General features: G+C 38.6%; 1 long non-coding RNA gene across 1 annotated transcript; it reads right to left on the reverse strand.

The window, feature by feature from the left end:
• Positions 1 to 15,479: 15,479 nt before the first annotated feature.
• On the reverse strand, positions 15,480 to 18,415 carry LOC143133075 (uncharacterized). The gene is made up of 4 exons (XR_012988431.1): positions 18,155 to 18,415; positions 16,971 to 17,038; positions 16,611 to 16,785; positions 15,480 to 16,228 (listed from the first exon to the last, which is right to left on the reverse strand). It is a non-coding gene; the product is annotated as an uncharacterized LOC143133075 (long non-coding RNA).
• Positions 18,416 to 19,374: the final 959 nt, after the last annotated feature.

The raw sequence follows: 19,374 nt of genomic DNA on the forward strand, positions 1-19,374 counted from the left end.
ATACTTGTATTCCTGCCAGTGACATTGAATGCAGCCATTAATCTCTCTGTGCAGAATGTGGCAGTACTTCCAGGGTCGAGGAAAGCATAGCTTCTCACCACTTTATTGCCTTTATTAATTTTGACGTGAACTGGAACAATTGCCAAGATTCTGTCAAAGTTACCGGCTCCAGTGGATCCATGGGTCTTTGTGTCAGCGCCAGTACATCCACTGACTACCGACTGGCTTTCACTGTTGTTCAATGTATCAAAATGATGATTTGCTTCTCTGAGCGTACCTTTGGTCTTCATATGCAGGACTGTGGGGTGTATCAGTTGACAGTCCTGGCAACTAATTTTTTTGCCTGCATTCTCGGCTTGTATGTCCCTGTTTCAAACAGCTGAAGCACAGACCCTTAGACTTTAGAAATTTGATTTTGTCCTTATGAAGGGATCCCTTCATTCGTTTGCAATTATCCATAGTATGATGTTCTCCTGGGCAGAAGAGACAAGGTTTTGAGAAAGCACAGTCTACTCTAACTGGCGTCTCATCCTCTTGATCCTTCACTACTGTTGTAGCAGTGGTGAAACCTCTCTGGAAGTCAGTCTTTGCATTCCTGTGTGACCGATCGTTGTTGTGAATTTTAGCTTGACTCTTGGTACTATCTATTATATTACCAAAAACAGGGTCTAGAGTTTCTCTGGCTTGCTTATTGATGAAATCCACAAGATCACTAAACTTTGCTCTACGCTGCTCCCGATCAAAGATACTATAGGCTAGGCTTCTCCAACGTTCTCTCAGTTTGTTGGGAAGTTTGATGACGATGGCTCGCATATTTGTTGTGCTGTCAAGCTCATCCATGTACTCTACATCTGCCATGGCATTGCGACATCCAGTGAGATAGAGGCCAAATGCGTGGAGTGCTTCTCCATCTTCAGGCTTGATAGCCGGCCAGTTCAGTGCCTTCTCAATATATGCAACTGATATTTTGTACTCATTTCCATAATGTTCTTTCAAAAGTCTCCTTGCTTCTTGGTAGCCAAGCTCTGATTCCATATGCAGACAACTACGCACAAGATCTCTTGGCTCCCCGCTTGTGTACTGCTCCATATAATACAGCCTGTCTTTACAACTGTCTGTCTTATCCTCAACACCGTGTTCAAAGGCCCTGATGAACAGCCTATATTCCATAGGATCCCCTTTGAATATAGGAATGGTCTGAGGTGGCAGTGTTGCAAGCCTTTGTTGTTTCACCAAGAACTCTGTGATGGCTTGCGTGGAACTAACATACTCTAGTTCTGGCTGTGTGTGTTTCACAGGAGCGCTATGCATGTTACAGTCAGTAAGCTTGCGCTCCTCTAAACATGACCTGGAGTTGGGAGGAATGGGCTTAGCTTGCCAGTGAATAGGCGGCTCCAAGGGATCAGCTATCTCAATGTAAGTGTTCATTCCATTACGACTAGGGGCTCTGGATGGAGCTTGAGCACCCTCAAATTTATCTAGTATTTTAAATTTTGCGTCTGTTGCTGCTAATGCAGTTTGTAACTCTAATTCTTTCCTTTGTAATTTAAACTTAGCTAAAGTAGCTTCAGCTTCTTGTTTAGCTTTATTTTCCTGTTCATCAAGCTGCTGTCTCTGTTTTAAAGCAGAGACTTGTGCTAATAATGCAGCTCTTTCTAATTCAGCTTCCAAGCGAGCAGCTGTGGCAGATGAAGACGTTCTTGAAACAGAGGAAGACACTGTGGACCCTTGCTTACGTGAAGCAACTGACACAACGGACGCACTATCGGATGGTTCAACCTCTTCATTATGTTTCACAGACTCCGCAACACGTAGGTGGACCTCTTCCACCCATGCTTTGGCCTTTTCCATGAAATCCATAAAACTGTTTGCCTTGGGCTTAAACCATCTAATTTGATCATCATTCATTTCATCCTCAGATGTCAAGTGAAGCAGCAAAACGTTGTGAACTGATTTATTAAGCTTGCAAAACTCGTCAAAAAGGTTATTGAACTGAACCGTCATTGACTCAACCACTTGCAGATTACTATCATCGCCTTCGTCCATTAAATGAAGCATATTATTCATTTTGCTTGTGAGCTGACTCAACTTAGACCTCCGTGTGTTAGCAGCGCGTAACAGCTTTTCATCAATAGCCTTTTCTGTGAGTTTAACTGTTCTAGCTCCAGCCACTGAGACGGAATCGGAGTTTTCCATAATGTTTCAATTTCAAAACAGCCCGTAGTTACAGTACTGTTACAGTAGCGAGTATTCACTGAATCCACTGGGTAACTATGCAACGGCTATTCGAATTGAAACAGTGTAGCGAAAATGCTTCCTTCTGTCAGCTGATCGCTAGGTGTCCGTCCGTCCACGGAAAACAGTGTAAAAAACAGCACTTAAATTTCAGTTTCTTCAGTACTCACGGACAGGTCTTTAAAATGAAACTTTCTTTCTTCACAAAGTTCCGATTCTTTGTTGTCCTTCTTCCACTTGGAGGTAGTTTTCTTACTATTGTGAGGGCTATGCTGATGTTTCTGAACAGAAGCAATTTCTTCACTCGTGTGCAGCGTTAAGGAAATAGGTCCACAGAATTCCGTATCAACAGGAATGAGTTTATTCCAGTTGTCCAATGTAGTAATCACCACAGTACATACAAATAACTGATACTTATTTCTCAAAACTAATACGCTACGCTACGGTAAGAAAACTGTGTTGCTCCGTACTTGTAAAGCCCTCAACTGAAATAACAGCATTAAACAAACAATAACAAAGGTGCGTTCTAAGAACGTGGCTGCGTGCGGTGTGATGGACCTGTAGCCATAGGCCTACTGTTTGAACAACAACAATATTTAGTTAGTTAGTTGGTTATACATGTATTAAAAAATATACAAGATTGGCAAACACCCAATTATATTTACAAAGCTATTTTGGCTCCAACAATGCCATTTCAGCTCAAAACACTTTTCATTTGTTAGCCTACTTAATAAACGTATCTTTATTAGTGGCAACATTAGCTATGCTAATCTTAAGCCCAATACTCAAACTTCAGTCCGAGGGATACATTTGTCCACAAAACGTTGTGAAACTTAGCCTAGAGGCTAGGATAGCCTACATAATCACATATTTGGGGATGAAGTGGGCTCATATGAATGCTTTCATAAAGTATTGACTATGGCAACTATAGCATTTCTCATATCTTGCAGATAATTGGTTATAGTCCTGTTTTGCAGATGGTTTTATGCAATGCGACTAGGCTACATTGTTACGCATAATAGTTTTAAGCAACAATAGCAATAGCTTGTCACTAATAACAACACAAATAGGCTAATGAATGTTCATTTACATTGTACAGTGTTCCTACATGTATTCATGTTCCAACACAAGCCTACATGTATCCATCATGTTCCAACAGAATAAGTACATGTTGCAACAATGTTGGATACATGTCAGTTAATGTAGGTATATGTAGGCTGCTTATAAAAGGCAATAATTCTGATACATGTCAGTAAGGCAGGTGGTATGACGTTTGGTTGATCGGTTGGTTGATCAGATAGACAGTCGGAAGGTTTTTGGCACGATTCCCGCACCACAGTGGAATTCCCTCTTTTGGCTGCATAATACAACGTCTTCAGGGTCTTCCACCTGTATTTGGGCAGCCGTGGCCAACTGGTTAGCACTCTGGACTTGTAACCGGAGGGTTGCCGGTTCGAGCCCCGACCAGTGGGCCGCGGCTGAAGTGCTCTTGAGCAAGGCACCTAACCCCTCACTGCTCCCCGAGCGCCGCCGTTGAAGCAGGCAGCTCACTGCGCCAGGATTAGTGTGTGCTTCACCTCACTGTGTGTTCACTGTGTGCTGTTTGTGTTTCGCTAATTCACCGATTGGGTTAAATGCAGAGACCAAATTTCCCTCACGGGATCAAAAAAGTATATATACTTATACTTATATATTTCACTTGTTCAGGCGTACGTTGGTAGTCAGCCTTATTAAGTTTTTTACAAATCTTTTTAAAAACGTTACTATTACGACATTTTTCCCGTCGATGAACTCCATGACATTTGCATGATTGCAAGAGATAAAGTCTTTCCATTAGGAAAATGTGTGAGAGTTTTATCCTAATTCTGTGTGAATTGAGCATGAGCAGGCCTACAACACTCTTTCTTCTGGGAGCATATTCTGTTTAAGGTGTATTCATGACCCAATATTCCGTTTAAAACAGGCATATACTAGGGTGTGCAAACGGTTTATTAGTAAACCGAATATGGCCTTTTTCTGTGTATTTCAGAATAAGGTGTTTACAAGACACACATATTCAGTTTATTCCTAATAAACTGATTTGAAACCATTTATTGGCTGCATGGAAGTGTGCTGATTGTCTACTACTTCTCTCCTTCTTTCTCTATCTATCTCTCTCCTTGTCCCTGTGAGACACACACACACTCTCTCTCATACGCATACACACACACAGTCAAACACACTCACTCTCTCTCTCTCTTTCTCTGTCTCTCTCTCTCTCACACACACACACATAAGATGAATGGTAGACATGGCATCTAATAACACAATAATACTAATATTTGAAATGTATTGCTATGTCAGTTATTGTCATGGACATACACAATGTTTATGTGACAGGTCATGTAAGACATCATTTTAGCGGTAGGCTACAAGCAAGTCGGCTACGACCCTCAATATTTGAAGTAACCTTGGCTAGGATATGGATTCACTTAAATTGAGACAAAATGGGACAGAAACCCACTGAATTGATGGCTCATGAGAGAAAATGCCACATGGCAATGAAGTACCCCTGTCGAAGACAAACCTGTCAAGTAGCCTACTAAGGTGACGTTGGGAGTTGAAGACTTCACAAATGTAATGCCAAACTTCAGCATGTTCCAAACAAGTAGGCCTAACAAGTTGGCTTGATCGCTAAACAAATATATATCGCAATACATATCTGGATTGGGCCATATCTAGGGTTTTCCCCTCCGTCATTGCACTGTGCCTACTTCAGAGGCCACTGTTCCCACCTAGTTTGGCCTATATTCAAATGCTTGACCTCTTTAGAAAGCTAAGACCTTGTAGTTGTGAGAAGTACTGGCACAGAGTTACAGAGGCTAGAATATTGTTTTTTTCTTTCTGCCGGATAACAAGCATCTCTGAACTGACTATATTTCAGCCCTCTAGGTTACTTGATATGACTTAGAAACACAACTGAGCCCTAGCACCTGGTCTTGTAAAGCTGTGTGCAAAAGTAGATCAATATAGAATGAAAACCACTTACTTTAGACCATTATTTGCCAAGGTATGCTCATGCGTTTTGTAAAATGGCATGATATTAATCTTTTATGTGCTGTAGCATCCGCCATATAAATGGGCATATTATAATATAAGACAAGTCTTATTTATTTTTGTAAAACATAACAGATTTGTTAACTCTTTCTTCATGTGGAATAGGCCTAACTTTCTTACTATAAAAGTGCCTTTTTTTTATAATGTACTATTTAAAAACCTGGCCAGGTAGTATTGAGCTCTATAAGCTCTGTTTCTCTCTAACCATCTTTATAGTTGGCTAGCTATCTTGATGACTATGGGCGTAAGTCAGTGATACAGGGCGAGTATAGTCAAACAGACGATAGGGTCTAGAACTGTCACTCACCCTTCCACGCTCACTCTCATCCACTTTTCCTGTTCTGGCCCTATGGCTGCGCTCTCGGAGAATCACATGTTGCGTTTTAAATGGGACGCGGAAAGAAAGCCAAAAAGAAGAATGAATGAATGGACAGGGGTAGAAGGCGATCGGCGCTTCTGATAACCTCCTTTAGCCTACTTTTCAGACTGGATTTATCTTCTTTACGCCCGACATAAGGAATAATTGACTGTTTTTTCCGCGTATCCTGGAGATGATTTCGAGGTGAGATCTATCCTTTTCCTATTTTTGTGCTTGCGTTTCAAAGACTGTCTTGACACCCTCGGACGTATGGATTATTATTGCCGTGGATTACTTTCATTTTTTTGGACTGATTGACATTGAAAATACAGAGGTTTTTCAGTTACCTTTTTCGCTCTGTTTAATAGACTGAAACAGCGTTGGTTGCGCGTTTCTTCTCCTTTTTTGTTGTGCCGCGTCGGCGGTGTTTAGACAATTATAAACTCTGGCCTATGGGCCTATCTCTCTCTCTCTCTTTCACGTTCTCACCCTCACCAAAGCACTTCAATAAATCTAAGCATGCTAGAGATTATCAGTGAATGTGCGTTTTTATGAACCGATGACATTAATTTGGTGACAACTCGAGCTGAGCTTGTTACAGTGCATGAGGAGGCCCATATAGCATCACAATGAATATGAAGATCATGTTAAAAGTTAGCTGGCAAAAACATAAATATGTAGGTTACCTGATGTCACTGAGCTGTCAAAGAGGCTACGAAACCATCTTAGTACGTTATCGCTAATTAAACTCAGCTGACTGGTGTTAGCGCATAGCCATAGTTGCTGTTAAAATGCCTACTAGGCCAGTGCTGGGAATCTAAACACTTCAACACCGACATGTAGCCTAACATGTTCAAAACTACTGCGTGTTATGGGTTAAGACATGAAATTTCTTGAAGCATTTGGGAACACACTGAATTAACTGGAAAGTAGAGTCCCTGTTAGATTACTGTAGCTTGCTTGCAAATGCCGTTGTCCATGACCTGGCAGTTCTGGCAAGCGGTTTTAACATGAAGTGTACCTTATGGCAAACCGCCTACACTGGGTAAACTTGAAAGCAGAGCTTACCATTGTGTGTGCATGCATGGCAAGCTGTTTTAACATTTAAATGTATTATTCGTAGGAGCAATGAGATATTGATAGTAAATTGAATATAACAGTTCAATTCCATGTTCAAAGTACCGGTTCAGGCACCGTTTTAAAAGTATCGATTTAGCACCGTTATAGGATAAAACCCAAACGATACCCAACCCTAAAAGCACTACACAAATTTTACATGACAAAGATTGTCATGTATTGATTCCCAAGAGTCCAAACTTTTAAATGATGTATAATATGCTACATATATATGCTATGCTACATAACAATCTGAAGTATAAAAATTATTCTGAAGGGTGGGGGCAGGTGGGGGAGGGGGGTAAATGACCCGGTACTGGAACATGTGCTGCACTGGTCTACAGATTTATAATTTCCTTTGCATTTAATGTCAGAATGATTGCAGAATGATTAAAAAAAAAGATCTGTCCATAATTGGGCTGTCAGAAAGAAAGTTTCCCACCTCACACTGTCGTGTGACGTAGAATATCAAGATCAAAATCAAGACTGAGTCAGCTGGAGACATCCTGTAGGCGCACTATAACAGAGGGCAAGCACATAGTGTCACAGTAGAGAAGAGACGGCAACAGCAACAGCATCTTCACAGGAATCATAACACAGCATGAAGACCATCACAGTATTCATCCTTCTGGCCTCTCTGTTGGTGGATGCAAGGCCCGTGACTGAGACTCACCTCAAACAAATTATCGAACATGCAGATAAACTACTAAAAGAAGATCCTGAGGTGAGATGAGGGAATATTATACTTGGAATACATGTATTTAAAAGTCAGACAGGGCTAACCTATGGCTATAAGCATTCTCGGTAAAACAACATGAAGTAAGAATCTTTCTGTTTAAGTGTGGGGGGGGGGGGTATTTAATGTTGTCAGTATCTTTAATAGATTTGCTCTATTCCAGGATAACGTTGGGTTAACGCATACTGACAGATTGGAAATAAATTTAGTGTGTGTGAGTGTGTACTGTATGTCCATCTTAAGTGTAAACTCAAGAAAATAGAGAGGGTGTTGTTTCAATGAATACACAGTGTGTGAATCTCTTCCATCTTTCTGTACAGATATTGAAAAAAGAGGTAGAAAGAGGTGGATTTGATCGGGAGACATGTGAGGTAGGTAATGCCTTGAGAATGCTAGATATATGATTCAAGATTAACTTACTGTTTCACCTCACTATGTCACTATGTGTAAGAATACACAATAAGAGTATTAAATGTAATGTTGTGAGTGTTGTGCTGAAGTGGTAGCAGATGTATTAAGTGTGTGTCAGAGTGTGTGTGTGTGTGTGTGTGTGTCACAGCTGGCAGACTTACATTTATAAAATATTACCTGACCTATCACAGGCCTGTTAATTATGACCGAATGATGGATGTCCATATTTTTCTTTAATTTTAAGTTGTAAATGGGTCTAATGACCTTCTTACACCAAGCAATTTTGACAAGATTTGGGAAAGATTCTTAAAAGATTGGAGTGATTTAACTAATGATCCCCATTCAAGATTTACTCAAAAGACTACAATCTTTCAATAATTGTAAAGAATTTCAACAATGTAAGGAGGCCATCAGTTGTAAATGGGTCAGAAAGTGACCAGCAAACACAGAGTTTTTGATCTGTCATGTACTTTTCGACAGTGTGAGGGCTTCCACATCGCTCAGAAGATCCTCTTTTCCATTTTTACTCTCGAACACAAACTACCAAGGTCCCTATACGCTTACACTAAGGTAAGAGCTTTGTGAACATTTGAGCCAATGCTTCATTGCTAATTTGTCATTCTGTCAGAATATGAAGTCCATTTAAAATTCACTCACAATGAACTTCACAAAATGATAAGTGTAACATGGACAAAAAAATGAAATGACTTCATGGGTGTGCAAATGTAAAAGTTAACTTTATTTACGTACTAAAGAACACATGTAAAAAAAAAAAAAATCATTATATTTTAAAACCCATAATAATCAATATCAATGTCAACTTGTAAGATGCTACATGGCTAACTACCACTCTTTAGAATCACTGATTGAGACTTTAATGCTCTTCCTGATCTCTCTTCCACAGGGGAGCAAAAACTACACATCAAATCCCCAAACCAAAGACCATCGGCATCACTTGAAGGGCCTTGTGAAGGATATCATTCACTGTACACAGGTTCATATACATTATGAACACAAACGGTGCCATCACAAAACCACTGGGCACTGAGGCTGCTGACCATGCTGGCTATTTATTTATGTATTTATTTAATAAATTATTTAATGTTTTATTTATGTATTATTTATATATTTATATAGTTTATACATATGCATTTATTTATGCCATTTGCATATATTAACTAATGTTTGGCCATTGTGTGCTCAAAATTGATAATATGATATTCATATACGTATTGACTGATATTTGCCAATTGTGTGTGCAAAAAGTGACAATATAATAATAAACTATTTTCATATAAACCATGGTTGTCAAGGACTTAACATGAGATACTTGCTAAGGGTCTTTGGGCCCACTTCGGGCGTATTTGATTCGCAACGTGCACATAGATAGATAGATAGATAGATACTTTATTGATCCCCAGGGGAAATTCAAGGTCTCAGCAGCATACAGACAACACAAACACATTATTTAACAGCAGAAAGAGTAATTAAAGTATATAATATAAAAACACAACTAATCAATAAGGACAGTGGAAGATAAAGAATATGCTAAATATACTAAAATACAAATTATACTAACTAACACTTAATCTAAATCAATTCTAAAAACAGTATCCACATAGTGGTGATTAATCAATCAGAGGCGCTTGCAATGACTGAGGCAGGGACTGAGCCTGTGATAAGGTAAGGTAAGGTGCTCTGTGTGAATGAGTGTCATGGTGATAGTGCAATGGTGATAGTGGTCATGGTGATAGTGCAATGGTGATAGTGGTCATGGTGATAGTGCAAATGAGTAAGTCCAACAGTGCAACAATGCAGAAATAAAGTAAAGTCTATATATCTATATATTTAACTATTTTAAGAAAAGGTATAAGTGTGGCCACAGTTCAGCTGTGGCATGGAGGGAGGGGTTATGCATATATGCTAATATAGCACGCAAACAGTGAGGCAGAAAGACAGTGGTAAAAGTGACTAGTGGACAGACAGTATCCAAACATGGAGGGGGTGAAGAGGCAGATTTCTCTGCATAGTCTGTCTCTCCTCTTCCCTTAAGTGAAGCATTGAACAGTTCAATGGCCCTAGGGAACATTGCGAGGTATCTACAAACAGGCCGCACTGAGGAAAAAGTTCAGGCTATTTGTGCTTTTCCGTGTCATGCACATGCATTGGTTAACTCTAATCAACTGCGCTTGTGGTTCAGCTGTGGGCACACAATTAGCGATGGAGAGGGGGCGGGGACGGACAGGGATGAGTGCTGTTTACGTAACGAAGCGACAGCTTAGTAAATTTCCCGCAATGTGGCAAAGCACAGTGTTCGCTTTCTTTTTTTTTTTTAACATTCTTTTTATTTCTGTTCAGTTTGGACATTACAATTTGAACAAATCGGAGACATTTTTTTTTAACATTAAATGTAGTAATCGACATACAATTACACAACAAACACCACAACAAAAAAATACAATAGACACAAAAAAACAGTGTAAAGTATAATGAAACAGTCTGACAGATAGACAAATAGAGACAAAACAATAATAACAACGAACCCAATAGTAAAAAAAAATAAATAAAAAAAGGGAGGGGTGACCACTTATTAAAAGCTGTTATTATTATTAGGCGGGTCAATATATGGAGAAAAAAAAACACCTAACCTCAAAAAAATTGATACAAAAGGTTTTTCAACTGATTATGATACCTTTAGATGTACTTAATAACATATTAAAAATCTAGTAAAATCTGACCCCAGTAAAGGGGTCATTTTTAAGATGGCGTCCAAGATGGCCACCAGAAGCTAATTTGGGATATCTGAAGCATTAATCAGCCTAGGAAAGTGTTTTTCGTGTTTAATCAGATTTAGAGGTCACTGATTCATATATGTCACACTAAAGTATCAGTTCATAATTTTCAAAGACTTGTCATTTTCAAGATGGCGTCCAAGATGGCCACCAGAGACTCATTTTGGCTATATCTGAAGCATTATTCAGCCTAGGAAAGTGTTTTTCATGTTTTATCAGATTAAGAGGTCACTGATGACTCTTCATCTCCACCTTTTGTAGTGTTCTTATAGTAGGACCTGAGGATGCATGATGTTTTCTCTCTCAGTGTCAAAACCTTTCCCTTCTGTAAAACATATGTCATTCCCGTACCGCTCCCTCAGTTTAGCTTTCAGATACTGATTACCGAATGGAATGAAATCAACCTCAATCAAATACTCTTTCATGTTAGATCCAAGTACAGAGACAGTCAACTGTTCTTAATTGTGTGCATTTCTGCAAGACACTCAGCTGTTCGTGTAGAAGATATGGATTACCTTGCACTGCTGCCTGTGGAACGTGTGTAAAAATGAACAATGTGACAATCCACACAAGTTCCTTTCAGAGGAGTCAGAGGATGATGAATAATGATATAATAATTATTTCTGATCTACTTATGCATATGGTTTAAGATTCAGTTTAATTAGCTCCCCCCCTTAATGATAGATGCCAACAATTATTGATCTACACAAATATACAATGCATGCCTATACAGTACATGGGTCATGGTTCATTAAAGTCATAAAACAGCCACTTACTTGCACTCTACTCTACATATTGTAAAAGCATATACCCTGTACATGAAATATAACATTAATCAACAAAATAACATTTCCATCTTCCTCCACGCCAAGCATAATACATACTCTATTCTGTATAGGCAAATATAGTGTAAAGCTGATACATTTTGGCATATACAGTCCAGGGAAAACAAATGAAACACCCTAAAATATATATTTTCTGAAAGCATATAATCTGTAGATAAGATATAGCACCATTTAAAAAATGTCACATCTTCCTCCATGCCATGAACAATGCATTGCCCTCTATTCTGTATAGGCAAATCTAGTGTAAAGGGGATACATTTTAGCCTATATTGTCCAGGCAAAACAGATTAAACACCCAAAACCATATATTTTCTAAAAGCATACAACCTCTAGATGAGATATAACACCAGTTAAGACATGTCTTATCTTCCTCCATGCATGCACAATACAATGGCCTCAATAATGTATAGGCGAATCTAGTGTAAAGGGGATATATGTTGGCATGTTAAGTCCAGGGAAAACAAATTAAACACCCTAAAATATATATTTTCTGAAAGCAATCTGTAGATAAGATATAACACCATTTAAAATATGTCCCATCTTCCTCCATGAATGCACAATACATTGCCCTCTATTCTGTATAGGCGAATCTAGTGTAAAGGGGATATATGTTGGCATGTTAAGTCCAGGGAAAACAAATTAAACACTCTAAAATATATATTTTCTGAAAGCATATAATCTGTAGATAACATATAACACCATTTAAAACATGTCCCATCTTCCTCCATGAATGCACAATACATTGCCCTCTATTCTGTATAGGCGAATCTAGTGTAAAGCGGATACATGTTGGCCTCTTTTGTCCAGGGAAAACTGATTAAACATCCTAAACTATATATTTTCTGAAAGCATTTAACCTGCAGATGAGATATAACACCAGTTAAGACATGTCCCATCTTCCTCCATGCCATGAACAATGCATTGCCCTCTATTCTGTATAGGCGAATCTAGTGTAAAGCAGATACATTTGAGCCTATATTGTCCAGGCAAAACAGATTAAGCACCCCAAACCATATATTTTCTAAAAGCATATAACCTCTAGATGAGCTATAACACCAGTTAAGACATGTCTTATCTTCCTCCATGCCATGGAGATGGTTAATAATCCTGTATTGCATTTGCTCTGTATTAAAATGCATTTTTTTTAATTTATGGCTGAAAAAGGTAGAGCATTGAAACATTTTAAATTTTAACATTTAAAATCCTATTCTTGTTTAATTTGACCATCATTTGATATCAATTTCACCCCTGTAGGCTGAATAGTAATTGAGATATAGCCATTCCATAGATATATACACTAGATGTCGCCTTCTGCTTCTCAGCATGCGTCAACACCGCCGCCATCTTGGTACAGGGATCTGAAGCGCTAAACTAGTTCTCCTGTATTGTCAGCGTTACCTATTTAGCGACGTTTGGCCATCCCCAGCGATAGAAAACCTTTTTAGCGATTAGCGACAAATTTGGGAACTTCTCACAATGATGGCAGATCGGCTTCTTTGTTGTTGAAACGTAAGAAAATCACCTTTCTCATGGCTTTGTCATTTATGAATTCAGCTACATCTCGTTTGCCCATGGCACTGACCCATGATTATAAAAGTAACGACTGGCGTAGCCTATGTAGTAGCAGAGATAAATGTTCTACAGATCTACAGCAACTTCTGGTGAGATTACAACTTACATGAGTAAACGAGACGAGGGGTATGTGGCCTCAACCAGAGCCTGTCTACGAAGAGCCTGTTTACTTTCATTGTATCGAACCTGGTTGCAGTTTACTCATTGTTCCTCTAGGGGGCGCCGCTAGCTAGTGCAGAATGAATGGGAGTCTATGGGGCTAGACGGGTAAAATGTATCTTTATTATCGTCTTAAGCTTAGTTTTCTTTAGACTCAACCATAAATACATGCCTGTCAGTTGGAACAACCCAAAAAACTAGATAGTTGCTTGAGATTTTGATGATTTATGGTGATTTTATTTTCGCTAGATCTTTGCCCAGATTGACGCTAATGCATTATAGAGGAGTGGATCACTGAAGCAAGATGTCGTCTCGATTGACGCATTCGTTCCAATGAACAGCAGTAGTCAAGGCGACATCTAGTGTATATATCTATGTAGCCATTCTAACCTGTTGGCAGCCATTTTGGCGGCCATTTTGAAAATGACCCCTTTCCCAAGGTCAGATTTTACTAGATTTTTAGTATGTTATTTAGCATGTCCAACAGTACCAGAATCCATAAAAAAACCTTTTGTATCAATTTTTTTGACGTTGAACCCTATATTGACCCGCCTATATGACTAGTTGCAACCTTATGCTGTGAAGTATACTTATTCTCTACTTATTCTAAGGTGAGAGTGGTGTGTGTCTTGAAAAGGTCCCCATGTTTTATTGTAGGTTTTTTTTGCTGATCCTTTCAAAGAATATCTTATTTTTTCAAGTTTCAGGAAATAAAGAACATCCTTAATCCAATGTGTAAATGTTGGGGGTTTACAGTCTTTCCATTTGATCAAAATCAGCCGCCTGGCCAGGAGCGTAAGAAAGCAACACTGTTTGATTGTGCCCTAGTTAGACCCAAATGATCAGGTACCACCCCAAATAACCCAACCAAAGGACATGGTGAAATTGGTCGTCCTAGGAAATCTGAAATTATGTCAAAGATGGATGCCCAATACTGAGCTAGCTTTGTACAATACCAGAACATGTGGGTATGTGATGCTGGATTGCACATAATGGGTCTACAGGGAACCTTCTAGAAAGTCTGAGTTTAGTCCAGTGGGCGCGGTGCAAAACCTTGAATTGTAAGAACCCATGTCTGGCACAGATTGATGAACTATGAACTCTGCCCAGGTTAGTCTCCCATGATTCTTCAGAAATTGGTTCCCGAAGGTCACCTTCCCACTGAGATTTTAAATCAGAAATGTTGGAGGGTGAAAGTGCCATCAGCATACCATAAGAGGCTGATATAATACCTTTGAATGACAAAGGCTTATATAGTATATCGTCATAGTAAGTACTAGAAGGTTGTCTTGGAAATATCGGAGAGATATTCCTAATGAAGTTACAGATTTGAAGAAAGCGAAATAAATGAGTTCTAGGAATATTAAAGGTATGACAAAGATATTGAAAAGAGACAAAAGTGCCATTGAAATATAAATCTTGACATTTTAATGCCTGCATTGTGCCATATAAGGAAAGCTTTATCCATAACAGATCGTTTAAAATAATGATTGCCATAGACGGGGGATTTAAATGATATGGACTGCCAACCAAAATGTCTCCTTATCTGAGTCCATATTTTCAGAGACGTTTTCACTAGCAAATTTGTTGTGTGAGCTGCGTACGAAGATGAGAGAGGTGCATATACAAGAGCTGCCAATGATGATTGTTTACATGACTTAGACTCAATAGACTGCCAAGAAAGTTCATCAGCACCACACTGTAAGAAATTATCCCGTAAAAAAACAGGAATCAACTGGCAGCAGAGTTTCCAGGAGATTCCTGTTATTTAACGGTGCCCTGGTTTAACGTTAAGTTAATGTAAAATAACAACATTAATTTCCTGTAAATTAACAGGAAACAACTGGCAGGATTTCCAGGAGCTTCCCGTTGTTTAACGGCAGACTACCATAACATTAAATTCCTGTATAACATAATTTTCATGTTTCATGAAAAAAATGTGATCTTCGCGTTAGTTACACAACAGGTCTTTATTTTTTTACAATTACAGGAAACAAGTGCCATATATTGAGTTCATCCACTCTCAAATCAACATTTTAAAGATAAAAATCCATGTTTTCACATCAGTTACTTATTTGTAATTTAACACATATTTTATTTCACAGCACTTACTTGACAGTCTAACAGTAAAGTAATCTTTTTGAAAGATGAATGGACATGAAGCAAGATAAATAGTAATTTTGGAAAATGTAGACTGACTATAATCGTATTTCAGGATCAGGGAATAAGACAGAGAAGAATGATCATGGAAAATAAAAACATCGCATTAGGCTCGTGTATCATGTATGAATGTAAAATGTAGATACATAGTATTTTGAAAATCGGATTTCAAAGAACAGGCAATAAGACACAGAGGAATTACAATGGAAAACAAAAACATTTCATTAGGCCCGTTTAAAATGTAGACACGCTATCTAGTTGTATTTTGAAAATCGTATTTCAAAAAACAAGGAATAAGGTACAAAAGAAGTATCATGAAAAACAAAAACATCGCATTAGGCTCGTGTATCACGTATGAATGTAAAATGTAGACACGTGATCTAGTTGTATTTCAAAAATCGTGAATAAGGTACAAAAGAATTATCATGGAAAATAAAAACATCGCATTAGGCTTGTGTATCACATATGTATGTAAAATGTAGACATGTTATCTACAGTAGTACTATTTCAAAATCAAATAAGATACAGAATAATTATCACAGATAATTATCAATATCATTGCATCGCATTGGGCTTGTGTACATGTGAGAATGAATAAACTGACAGATTATGTCCAGAAGAATTTAAAGTACAGAGATAAGTATAAATGATAATCAGGGAGGAAATCAAGTAACATTCATGAGAAATCAAGTATAACATTCACTTTACTTATTAGTGATTGTTCTTAGGCTTCTTCTGGGCCTTTTTTCTGTGAGAGAGAGAAAGAGAGAGAGAGAGAAAGAGAGAGAGTTACAAAAACTGATAGGGTACACTAGGATTCATGTAGAGGAAAATTGTGCCAAAGTGAATGAATCGGACGTGAATTTGTAACGTTAACACACTTTCTCACAATGAAATTAACTGACATTTATTACTTACTGTAACTGCATTTATATTTGATTTAATCAGTTGTATGAAGTAGAAGTATAGTGTTCTGTGGTTATTACAGCAGTACTATGCATGATTGCTCTCTACAGAGGGTGTAATCCTGCATAGTAGTGCTTATAACTACATAGTAGACTACTACACAACCCCCCAATACATACCACACATAAAACAAATTCTGGTTCGAAAGTGTGACATGAACTTACCTCTGGATGAATTCAAGGGTGCACGCTGCCTCCTCCTGATATTGCAGATTCAGAATGTAGAAGGTGGAGAAACATGTCGCAAGGCCTGTTAGAAATGTGGCGAGGTTGGACCCTTCACAAACGATTAAGGATTCAATGCTGACCATCCACTTTTGATGATTACCTTGTCGTTCACCTGAAAAAAATAATTTATCATATTCAATTTAAGATATAGATCCACATGTCAACTATGATTAGATTCATTTTAGGATTTTGTCCAAACAAAATTCAATACAGAAAAAAAAACATTTAGTATTCAAAAGTTGATTTAAATATGTATATGTTGATCATTATTACTCTAGTGAATGAAAACAAACATACCTAGTAATATCAGGCGAGGCGTCACAGGCAGGCTTGGAAGACTCAACATCAGCTACGGTCGCACATCCCTTAGCAAAAGAAAAGAAAGGCACTCAACAACTCTGTGATGTGATGTGTGTGTGTGTGTGTGTGTGTGTGTGTGTTTATGTGTGTGAGTGAGAAAGTGAATGTAATCTCTGAGTGTGTGTGTGTGTATGCATGTAAGGAGTGAGTGAATGTGAGTTGTCTGTAAGGTGAGTATGAAAGGTGTGTGTGTGTGTGTGTGTGTGTCTGCCGTTGAATGATTAAAAGTGATGAGGCGGGTTTGATAAGATGTTTGTGTGAGGAATGTGTGTGCAAAGTAAGGGGGCTTGCTTTTGAAATAGTGTCCGTCTTATCAAAACCACATTGTTTATGGTTTCTATATATGTGCGTCTAAAGACCTAGATAGATAAATAGATAGATAGATAGATACTTTATTGATCCCCAGGGGAAATCCAAGACCTGCATGTCTCTTAAATTTTATTTGCCAATCTGGAACACAGCATGGAAGGTCTATATTGGGTATATTGTCATGAATTTAGGTATGGCCCACATATCTGACATGTAAACATCTTCCTGTTGCATGCCGCTAGCTCAAATGAACTCGGGAGGAATACCATACGCGTGTCATGCAACCACCTCTGCTATGGAGAGCTAGCTAGGCTACTAACTAGCATTAGCTTTCTAAACTGAAGGACTTAACACAACTTTAAGTAATTACCAGCACGGGCGAAATCCATGCATACAAGTAAACACTGAAAGCAGCAGTCAACACTGATCCGTTTGTGCCATATTGTTTATTTGGCCACTGGTTTATTAAACTGATGATGCTAAGCAGACTTAGCTAGCAAGCACGTGTTATAGCAGGTAAATCCCGCGAGTCAAACTTTCAAAAACTACGCATACCCTACACATACCAATACATTTAGATGGCTCCAGATTGCAATGAAGAAACGTAAAATTTGATCGACAAGTGTAGTGATAACGATAACGCATGGCTTAAGAAGGGCGAAAGCGCGGTCTTGGCTAGCTGAATAGCACTGCTACTAACTTCGTTTCAGCAGGGTAACATTCAGAGATGTTGTATTATACAACTTAATATAAACATGACCAGTGTGCTTTCAAACGTTGTATTTCTGGTCAAAGGTGACAGATAAACTCACCTTATTGTGTTGATGGCTTTCGATGGGTTTGGGTATGATTCCAACGTATCGTCTTCTCTCAGCAGACAGCTTCCCATCACCAGAACGAAGGTAACGTTAATAGATAACAGGAAGTACGTGTGTTCCAGAATAAACATTACGGGCGTGGTAAATAACAGTGTTGGAGCCTGATTTTACATATTAGTCTTACTAATGACCGGAAAGTCCTGTTTATTAAAGAAAACCGGTGAATAATGTTAGAATCTGGGTGTAAATTTACAGAAACTTTTTACAGTGCAGGGTCTTCATATAGCCAATGCAACATGGGACGGATGTTACATGCCCAATAGTAAGATTGGAAATCTGGAAGAGCCATGCCACCAGAACACTTTGGCTGTGTCAACAGACTTTTTCTAGCTCTGGCAGGTTTATGGTTCCAAATAAATGATGAGAAAATACTATCCAGATTACAAAAAAAAGACTTTGGAATAAAAACAGGAATATTTTGAAACAAGTATGTACATTTTGGGAGTATAGACATTTTATTGAATTAATTCGTCCTGCTACTGACAGAGGAAGTTGGGTCCAACGTTTTAAGAGCTGTTCAACTTTTGTCATGAGAGAAGGAAAGTTCTCTTTACTTTTACATCATTTACTTTACTTTTACATCATTTACTGGAAAAAGCTCGCTCTTGGACAGATTAATTTTATACCCTGAGAGCTTACCAAATGTGTCCAATATATGTAAGGCAGATGGTAGGGAATGGGAGGAGTCAGAGAGATATAATAGGAGGTCGTCCGCATATAGGGAGACCCTGGGCCCTATCATGACATTCTAAAGTGCATCGTCACTCGTCAAAAGTCTATTCAAATTTAGTAGGATGTCCAGTTCATATTGGGAGGGGTTTCGTTGTCAAAAGTGGACCGCATGGCCTAACAAGGTGTTCCTAGGTCTTTTAATCAGTCATATGGGTGTGTTTGGGGCGTAACATCATTTTAAACCAATGAAAATGACATCTGTCATTCCCTTTAACGGCGCAACGCGCAATATGTCAAATAAAAGCATCGGTATTTTGGCATTCAACGGCGCATTTGAAGGAGGCTGCTTGCGAGACCGTATGGAATAGTCATTCTTAAACCATGCTTTACTAAAACCTAGCATAGCCTTCACGCATTTGCACTCGTCTATTATTTGAACTCATTGGCAAAGTGAAACTAAAGGAGTCAGTCAACGACAAGAC

This window comes from Alosa pseudoharengus, unplaced genomic scaffold, assembly GCF_046254945.1.
Source record: "Alosa pseudoharengus isolate Yale_2024_CS ecotype anadromous, Long Island Sound unplaced genomic scaffold, YU_APseudo_1.1 YU_APseudo_1.1_scf_19, whole genome shotgun sequence".
Classification (NCBI taxonomy): Eukaryota; Metazoa; Chordata; class Actinopteri; order Clupeiformes; family Clupeidae; genus Alosa; species Alosa pseudoharengus.